This window comes from Triticum urartu, chromosome 1A, assembly GCF_056163025.1.
Source record: "Triticum urartu cultivar PI428250 chromosome 1A, HENAU_Tu73, whole genome shotgun sequence".
In the NCBI taxonomy this organism is placed as follows: domain Eukaryota; kingdom Viridiplantae; phylum Streptophyta; class Magnoliopsida; order Poales; family Poaceae; genus Triticum; species Triticum urartu.
In genome coordinates, this window is record NC_141873.1 from 254,213,608 (window position 1) to 254,223,733 (window position 10,126).

Here is a 10,126-nt window from a genome sequence, read left to right on the forward strand (position 1 = left end):
CACTTTATATTGCCCCTTGTGATATGAACCTTTATTATGCAGTCCGTCGCTTTTATTACTTCCACATCACAAGATCGTATAAAGCTTATTTCTCCCACACCAATCAATCATACATATTTAGAGAGCAATTTTTATTGCTTTGCACCGATGACAACTTACTTGAAGGATCTTATTCAATCCATATGTAGATATGGTGGACTCTCATGGCAAAACTGGTTTAAGGGTATTTGGAAGCACAAGTAGTATCTCTACTTGGTGCAATGAATTTGGCTAGCATGAGGGGGAAATGCAAGCTCAACATGTTGGAAGATCCAAGACAATATAATTTATCTCAGATGTAAGAAAACATAACCCATTATGTTGTCTTCCTTGTCCAATGTCAACTCTTTAGCATGTCATATTTTAATGAGTGCTCACAATCATAAAAGATGTCCAAGATAGTATATCTATATGTGAAGACCTCTCTTTCTTATTTCTTCATATTAATTGCAACGATGACCAAAACTATGCTTGTCAACTCTCAACAACTTTTATTCATCATACTTTTTCTATGTGAGCTCATTACTCTCCATGAGATCCATATGATCTCTTTGTTTCTTTTTATTTCTTTCTCTTTTCTTTTATTCACTTAGGATCATGGCAAAACAATCAAGCCCTTGACTCAACACTAATCTTTATTATATAGCTCACGGACTCGATTACATAGAAGGATAATAAAGCAAAACTCACAACTAGATCATGCCATAAACTTTATTCTACTAGATCAAAATACTACTAATAGGATCGAACTAAGGAAAACGGTAAAGATAAAGGTGAGGGTGATATGATACCGGGGCACTCCCCCAAGCTTGGCAGTTGCCAAGTGGAGTGCCCATACCCAGATACTCAATTCTTCTTTGTTGGAGGAGACGGTGGAGGTATTGTTGATGATGGATAGTCGCACATCGAGCATAGAAGGTCTTCTAACTTGCGGATAATGCCCTTGAGTGCGATGATATGCTCCTTCAACAAAATATTTTCACGTGTGAGATACTTATTTTGTATACGAGCCAACTCAATCATCTTGAAAGCTTCGATTTATGTAGGGTAAGAAGATTATGATCCAGTTGAAGGGTGTCTTCTATTGATGGAACTTGGTCCTCCACGGCCTTCTTGATCCCTTCATCCTTATTGATTTCCATAGGTTCTTATCTCTTCAGCTCTATCTTCATTAGCCAAGCATCATTGCCCTCATGATTGGAGGAGGAGGGAGACGACATAGTGCCTGGCCATGAAAACCCTGACAGAAAACAATTCGAAACAAACACAAGAGATTTTTGCGTGATACGGGAGTCAAAACCCTCGGGAGATTATATAACGAATTTTTACCGACCAAAATACGTATCGTGCAAGAAAACGGAGTCTGGAAGGCACACGAGGTGCTCACGAGGTAGGGGGGGCGCGCCCAGGGGGGTAGGGCGCGCCCTCTACCCTCGTGAGGCCCTCGTGTCCTTCCCGGACTGCTACTTAATTTTCTGTTTTTCTAAATATTCCAAAACTGAGAAATATTGCCTTAAAAATTGTTTTGGAGTCGGTTTACTTACCGTACCACATACCTATTCCTTTTCGGAGTCTGAAATGTTCTGGAAAGTGTCCCTTATGTATTCCTCCGGGGTTACAGTTTCAATAATATTTGTTTCAACATTTATGGGATTACCTCAGATGTTTGATTCTTTGACCGTTTACCACCATCGGATTTGTGCCTTCGAAGTTGTTGATTTTTATGGCACCGGAACGATAGACCTCCTCGATACAATAGGGGCCTTCCCATTTAGAGAGAAGTTTCCCTGCAAAAAATCTTAAACGAGAGTTGTATAGCAATACATAATCACCTACATTAAACTCACGCTTTTGTATCCTTTTGTCATGCCATCTTTTAACCTTCTCTTTAAACAACTTGGCATTTTCATAAGCTTGGGTTCTCCATTCATCAAGTGAGCTAATATCAAATAACCTCTTTTCACCGGCAAGTTTGAAATCATAGTTGAGCTCTTTAATAGCCCAATATGCCTTATGTTCTAGTTCGAGAGGTAAGTGACATGCTTTTCCATATACCATTTTATATGGAGACATACCCATAGGATTTTTATATGCAGTTCTATAGGCCCATAATGCATCATAAAGTTTCTTGGACCAATTCTTTCTAGACCTATTGACAGTCTTTTGCAAAATTAATTTGAGTTCTCTATTACTCAATTCTACTTGACCACTAGACTGTGGGTGATACGGAGATGCAATTCTATGATTGACGTCATATTTAGCAAGCATTTTACGGAAAGCACCATGAATAAAATGTGAACCACCATCAGTCATTAAATATCTAGGGACTCCAAACCTCGGAAAAATAACTTCTTTAAGCATTTTAATAGAAGTGTTATGATCAGCACTACTAGTTGGAATAGCTTCTACCCACTTAGTAACGTAATCAACAGCAACTAAAATATGTGTATATCCATTAGAGGCAGGAAAAGGTCCCATATAATCAAAGCCCCAAACATCAAACGGTTCAATAACAAGTGAATAATTCATAGGCATTTCTTGACGTCTACTAATATTACCAATTCTTTGACATTCATCACAAGAAAGGACAAACTTACGGGCATCCTTGAAGAGAGTAGGCCAATAAAAACCGGATTGCAATACCTTATGTGCAGTTCTATCTCATGCGTGGTGTCCTCCATAAGTTTCGGAGTGGCACTTGCGTAGGATCTGTGCCTGTTCATGCTCAGGTACACAACGTCTAATAACACCATCTACTCCTTTATAAATATGTGGGTCATCCCAAAAGTAATGTCTCAAATCATAGAAGAATTTTTTTCTTTTGTTGGTATGTGAAGCTAGGTGGTATAAATTTAGCAACTATGTAATTAGCATAATCAGCATACCAAGGGGTACTACGAGAAGTACTTATGACATTTAATTGTTCATCGGGAAAGCTATCATCAGTAGGTAGTGGGTCATCAAGAACATTCTCTAACCTAGATAAATTGTCTGCAATGGGGTTCTCAGCTCCTTTTCTATCAAGAATATGCAAAACAAATTCTTGTAGCAAGAGAACCCATCTAATAGTCTAGGTTTAGCATCTTTCTTCTCCATAAGATATTTAATAGCAGCATGATCAGTGTGGATAGTTACTTTAGAATCAACAATATAAGGTCTGAACTTATCACAAGCAAATACAAGTGCTAAAAGTTCTTTTTCAGTAGTAGCATAATTTCTTTGAGCATTGTCTAGAGTCTTACTAGCATAATGGATAACATTTAATTTCTTATCAACTCTTTGCCCTAGAACAGCACATACATCATAATCGCTAGATCACATATAATTTCAAAGGGTAAATTCCAATCAGGTGGCTGAACAATAGGTGCAGAGACTACCATTAGATGGAGGAGGACCCCCTAGGATTTTAACATGCAAATTGTGTTTTAGCATAGGTTCTTGTTTAAATAATACTTCATCTATTTCCCTTATTTCATTCATAAACATATCATTCTCATGGTCTAGCAAATATTGTTCTAAAGGATCGTTAGGAGGTACGGCAATAGAAGCAAGACCAATAATTTCATCCTTACTAGGCAATTCTTCTTCACGGTGTTGTTTACTAAATTTAGAGAAATTAAACTCATGAGTCATATCATCCAAGCCAATAGTAACAACATTCTTTTCGCGGTCTATCCTAGCATTAACTATATTCAAGAAGGGTCTACCAAATATAATGGGACAAAAGCTATCTTGTGGAGAACTAAGAACAAGAAAATCAGCTGGATATTTAGTTTTCCCGCACAAGACTTCAACATCTCTAACAATTCCCATTGCTGAAATAGTATCTCTATTAGCAAGTTTAATTGTGACATCAATATCTTCTAACTCAGAAGGTGCAATTTCATGCTTGATTTCTTTATACAAGTCATAAGGTATAACACTAGCACTAGCACCCATATCACATAAGCCATGATAACAATGATCTCCTATTTTAACAGAAATAACAGGCACGCCTACCACAGGTCTATGTTTATCTTTAACACAAGGTTTAGCAATTCTAGCAGTTTCACCGCATAACTGAATAACATGCCCATCAATATTATCAGACAAGAGCTCTTTAACAATAGCAATATTAGGTTCAACTTTAACTTGCTCAGGAGGTGTATATGTTTTAATATTGCTTTTACGAACCACAGTTGAAGCTTTAGCATGATCCTTTATCCTAACAGGGAAAGGTGGTTTCTCAATATAACAAGTAGGAACAATAGGATCATTATAAGTGATAGTCTTTTCTTCAACTTTAATAGGTGCAGCTACTTTTACATCTATGGGAGGATGATATTTAAACCACTTCTCCTTAGGGAGATCAACATAAGTAGCAAAATATTCACAGAAAGAAGCTACTATCTCAGAATCAAGTCCATATTTAGTGCTAAACTTACGGAAAATATCGGTATCCATAAAAGATTTAACACAATCAAACTTAGGTGTCATACCTCACTCCTTACCATTGTCGAGGTCCCAATCTCCAGAGTTGCGTTTAATTCTATCCAATAAATCCCATCTAAATCCAATAGTCTTCATCACAAAAGAGCCAGCACAAGAAGTATCAAGGATGGTGCGATTGTTATCAGAAAGCCGAGCATAATTTTTTTGAAGAATTGTTTCTCTTGGAAGCTCATGATTGGGGCATGAATATAACATTGATTTAAGCCTCCCCCAAGCTTGAGCAATGCTTTCTCCTTCGCGAGGCCAAAAATTATATATATAATTGCGATCACGATGAACAAGATGCATAGGTAATACTTTTGATGAAATTCCAATTTCAATCTTCTATAGTTCCATGATCCCATATCATCACATAGCCTATACCATGTCAATGCATCTCCCTTCAAAGATAAAGGGAAGACCTTCTTCTTAGCAACATCATCGGGAATACCTGCAAGCTTAAATAATCCACAAACTTCATCCACATATATTAGGTGTTCATCAGGATGCTTTGTTCCATCTCCTGTAAAAGGATTAGCTAGCAATTTTTCTATTATACTCGAAGGATACTCATAAGGAATTTCATTTTCAATAGGTTCAGTAGGTTGAGGAGCAACTCTTTGCTCTACTAGTTGGGGTGAAGATACCCCGAACAAGCCCCTCAGAGGATTACTTTCCATAGTAACAAGTGACAGTAAATTTCAGCACACTATATAAATTTTTCCTTACCAAATTCCACCTACCAAAGGCGCTTCACTCCCCGGCAACGGCGCCAGAAAAGAGTCTTGATGACCCACAAGTATAGGGGATCTATCATAGTCCTTTCGATAAGTAAGAGTGTCAAACCCAACGAGGAGCAGAAGGAAATGATAAACGGTTTTCAGCAAGGTATTCTCTGCAAGTACTGAAATAAGTGGTAATAGATAGTTTTGTGATGAGATAATTTGTAACGAGCAACAAGTAAAAAAAGTAAATAAAGTGCAGCAAGGTGGCCCAATCCTTTTTGTAGCAAAGGACAAGCCTGGACAAACTCTTATATAAGGAAAAGTGCTCCCGAGGACACATGGGAATATCGTCAAGCTAGTTTTCATCACGTTCATATGATTCGCGTTCGGTACTTTGATAATTTGATATGTGGGTGGACCGGTGCTTGGGTGCTATTCTTACTTGAACAAGCATCCCACTTATGATTAACCTCTATTGCAAGCATCCGCAACTACAACAAAAGTATTAAGGTAAACCTAACCATAGCATGAAACATATGGATCCAAATCAGCCCCTTACGAAGCAACGCATAAACTAGGGTTTAAGCTTCTGTTACTCTAGCAACCCATCATCTACTTATTACTTCCCAATGCCTTCCTCTAGGCCCAAATAATGGTGAAGTGTTATGTAGTCGACGTTCACATAACACCACTAGAGGCTAGACAACATACATCTCATCAAAATATCAAACGAATACCAAATTCACATGACTACTAATAGCAAGACTTCTCCCTTGTCCTCAGGAACAAACGTAACTACTCACAAAGCATAAACATGTTCATAATCAGAGGGGTATTAAATGCATAAAGGATCTGAACATATGATATTCCACCAATTAAACCAACTAGCATCAACTACAAGGAGTAATTAACACTACTATCAACCTACTAGCACCAATCCCGGACTTGAAGACAAGAATCGAATACAAGAGATGAACTAGGGTTTTGAGATGAGATGGTGCTGATGAAGATGTTGATGGATATTGCCCTCTCCCGAGGAGAGGAGTGTTGGTGATGACGATGGCGATGATTTCCCCCTCCGGGAGGGAAGTTTCCCCGGCAGAACAGCTCTGCCGGAGCTCTAGATTGGATCCGCCAAGGTTCCGCCTCGTGGCGGCGGAGTTTCATCCCGAAAGGTTGCTTCCTATTTTTTTCTCGACGAAAGACTTCATATAGGAGAAGATGGTCATCGGAGAGCCACCAGGGGGCCCACGAGGCAGGGGGCGCCCCCCCACCCTCGTGAGAAGGGTGTGGGCCCCCTGGTCTTCATCTTTGGCGAGGATTTTTCATTATTTATTATAAGGTGTTCCGTGGAGTTTCAGGACTTTTGGAGTTGTGCAGAATAGGTCTCTAATATTTGCTCCTTTTCCAGCCCAGAATTCCAGCTGCCGGCATTCTCCCTCCTTATGTAAACCTTGTAAAATAAGAGAGAATAGACATAAGTGTTGTGACATAATGTGAAATAACAGCCCATAATGCAATAAATATTGATATAAAAGCCCGAGGGGCTTGGGGATGATACAGCCCGAGGGGCGCCCCCAGCAAGGTAAGCTAAAGACATAAACAAGGAAAGATACATGCCACAGGGATGGACCCACGTGGCCCGGGAATAATGCAGCCCTCTGGGCGCTCCCAGCTAAATGAACTTGGAAAATGTCACCTGGTTCCATTGATGAAGGGGTGTTGAGGCAGCCGAAGGTACGCGGCGAAGGGGTTGCTCCTCATGAGCCACCAGGGCCCTAAGCCTCGGGAGGCTCTGGGGGTCTAGGTGGTTCCTTGAGGACCATCTCCATCTCCGCCAGGACTGCATGGTGCCTGGCCTCCTGACCCACCATGATGCTCCGTCGGTTGCGCTAGAAGGCAGCGGCCACGCTCGGCAGGCCAAACGGCATGCGAACGTAGCTGTGAGGTGGACCTTCGCAGCGCCCGACACGCGAAGGCCAGAAGCGCTCCTGAGATGCGGCTCGGTTGAGCCCTGGTATGTCGATCTAGATGCTCAACTCACCACCCTCGCCTGGGTGGGGAGCAGCGCCAGGTAGGCGGCGGTCGCCGCGTATTGCTCTTACTTCCTGAAGCTCTTGAGATACCTTGGTGATGAACTCCTGAGCACCGGGCACTCCTTGCCCAGTGTCCTCCTGAAGGAGACGTGATGCGAAACACGCCTCCAAGTGGTGCCCGAGCGCCTCCCTCGTGACGTTGGCGAGGTCTGAGGCCCTCTAGAAGAGAGCCCCCGAGCCCTGCCCGAGGAGGGTGCCGGGTGCGCCTTCCTATGCGATAGAGGGAGGCGCCCTAGGTGCGGGCGCTGATCCTGACGAGGTGCCACTTGCATTGCTGCCCTCCTGAGGTCCGACACGGAGTTGCTGCTTCTTCTTCTTGGGGACGACATCCGGAGGGTACCGAGCTGCATTGTGGCTGGGGTCTTCGATTGACGCTGCTTGGAAGGTGCTCTCGAGGGAGCACACCGCGTCTCTTTCTTCATAGGGGACTGTGATGATCCCGCCGCTTCCTGGCATCTTGAGGACGTTGTAGCCGTGGTGCGTTATGGCCATGAACTTGGCCAAGGCCGGATACCCGAGGATGACATTGTATGGCAGACGAATGTGAGCGACGTCAAAGTTGATGAGCTCGGTGCGGTAGTTGTTGCGCTGTCCGAAGGAGACTGGGAGGCGGACCTGATCGATCGGCGTGGTGGAGCCGTCGGTCACTCCTGAGAAAGGCTTGGTGAGCTGAAGCTGATCATACGGCACTTGGAGGCTGTCAAACGTCTCGACGGACAGGACGTTGAGCCCTGCGCTGCTGTCGATGAGGGTCTTGATGACTTGCACGTTGCTGATGACGGGTGAACAAAGCATCGGGAGGACGCCGGCGGTAGCCGCGCACTTGAGCTGGTCTGCTGAGCTGAATGTGATGGCGCACTGGGACCACATGAGTGGGCGCGTGGCCTCGAGCTTGGGGAGGACTGCGTTCACCTCGCGAGCAAACTGCTTGAAGATACGCTGTGAGGCTGGGGCTTGAGCTCCGCCCAAGATGCAGGCGATGGCACGCGGCTCCTGGAAGCCCCCAACCCCCTCGTCTTGGTGGTGGTCGTCATTCCTTCTTGGTGGTGGCGGCAGTGGACGGAGACCGGCGTTACCCTGAGGACGATCCTCACGAGGCTGATCCCTCCAGGCGCCCTCGCGAGGCTGATCTGGCCAGTGGTCCTCACAAGGCCGGTCGCGCCACTCCTGGCATGGGCCACGGTCATCCCAGCGTCCGCCACCACGTCCTCCTCCTCGGCTATAGCCCCGGTCGTTGCGCTCGGGGCGTCGACTGAAGCGTCCTTCTCGAATGGCTCTGAGTTCTTGACAGTCGCTGGTGTTGTGGCTATGCAGGTTATGGAAGGCGCAGAACAGCCGGCTGCTCTTGGATGACTTGGGATGGTCCCTCCCGCGCTTTGTGGCCGGCTCCGCCACGAGCACGGCTGCTCCCTTGCACTTCACGTCTTTGGCCTTGGCTTTCTTCTCCTCCGGGTCCGCAGCCGGGAGCTCGAGGAGGGAGAGGCGCCCCTCCTTAGCTCTTGCGCACTTGGTCGCCAGGTTGAACAGCTCCATGGACATGCACAGCTCCTCGTGGATGGCGAGCTCCTCCTTCATCTTGACGTCACGGCCGCCATCGGAGAACGCAGAGATGATGGCCTCGTTCGTCACCTTGGGGATCTTGAGGCTTACGTTGTTGAAGCGTTGGATGTACTTCTGGAGGGTCTCTCCTGGTTGTTGCTTGACGCGGCGCAGGTCACCCGCAGCCGGTGGGCGGTCGTGAGTGCCCTGGAAGTTGGCGACAAAACGGCCGCGCATCTTGTCCTAGGAGTAGATCGAGCCTGGAGGCAGGTTCAGGAGCCAGGAGTGGGCACCATCCTTGAGAGCCATGGGAAACTAGTTCGTCATGCCTTTCTCGTCGCCGTTGGCTGCCTCGATGCTCAGATCGTAGAGCTGCAGGAACTCCGCGGGGTCGGGGGTGCCGTCGTAGCAAGGAGGCAGATCCGGCTTGAACTTGCCCGGCCAAGCGACGCTACGCAGCTCAGGGGTGAAGGCGCGGCAGCCTGCCGTGGTCACCAGAACTCTACGCTGGTGGAGAACTTGTCCTTGATGGGATCCACGCACCACCACCGCAGGCGGCGCACGGTTTTGCCGTGGCAGCGCAGGGAGCGCGGGGGCATTTTCTCGCGGCCGAGGGACTTCTTGGCAGCTTCTTTCTTCTTGCGCGGGCGCCGGACGTGGCAGGTCACACCGTGGGGCCGCGCACCTGGGTGCCAAGCCCCCGTCTTGTGGCAGAGGTAGTGGAGGCGCTTCGTGGGCCACGCCGCCCGCGGCTGGCGGAGGGCGAGGTGGCGAGAGGGACGGCGCAGGGGAGCCCCCTGCGGTGCTGACAAGCTCGGCGGTGCGGTCGAGCCAGTCCTCGTAGAGGTCGTCGATTTTAGAGCAGGAGCTCGCGCGCCATGCACAGAGCAGCCTGCGCGTCCACAGGAGCGCGGCGAGCATGGGATGAGGAACCGGCCGGGGTCAGCGATGGAGTGGCGGTGCAGCCGTCTCGCTGCACCAAGGGGTGCAACGAGGATGCTTGCTGCTCGTTCCCCGTCGGGCCAGTGGCGGCGTTGGTGGCAGGTGACAGAGAATGATGGGGCGTCCTGCCGAGGGAGCCGTCTGAGCAATGCGGGCAGCGAGGGCAACCCGGCGCTCAGCACGAGCGCGGCGAGCGTCCGACATGGAGACGATGGAGCAACGAGACGCGGAGCGGCGGAAGGGAAGCTTCGGCGCACCCGTACCTAGCACGCCAAATGTCGGATCACGGGTTCCGGCAAAACCCTCAAGGTTCGA

The 10,126-nt window shown here is 46.8% G+C and overlaps 1 pseudogene; it reads right to left on the minus strand.

Annotated features, from left to right (window-relative positions):
* Positions 1-7,540: 7,540 nt before the first annotated feature.
* LOC147990746 (uncharacterized) lies at positions 7,541-9,790 on the minus strand (annotated as a pseudogene).
* Positions 9,791-10,126: the final 336 nt, after the last annotated feature.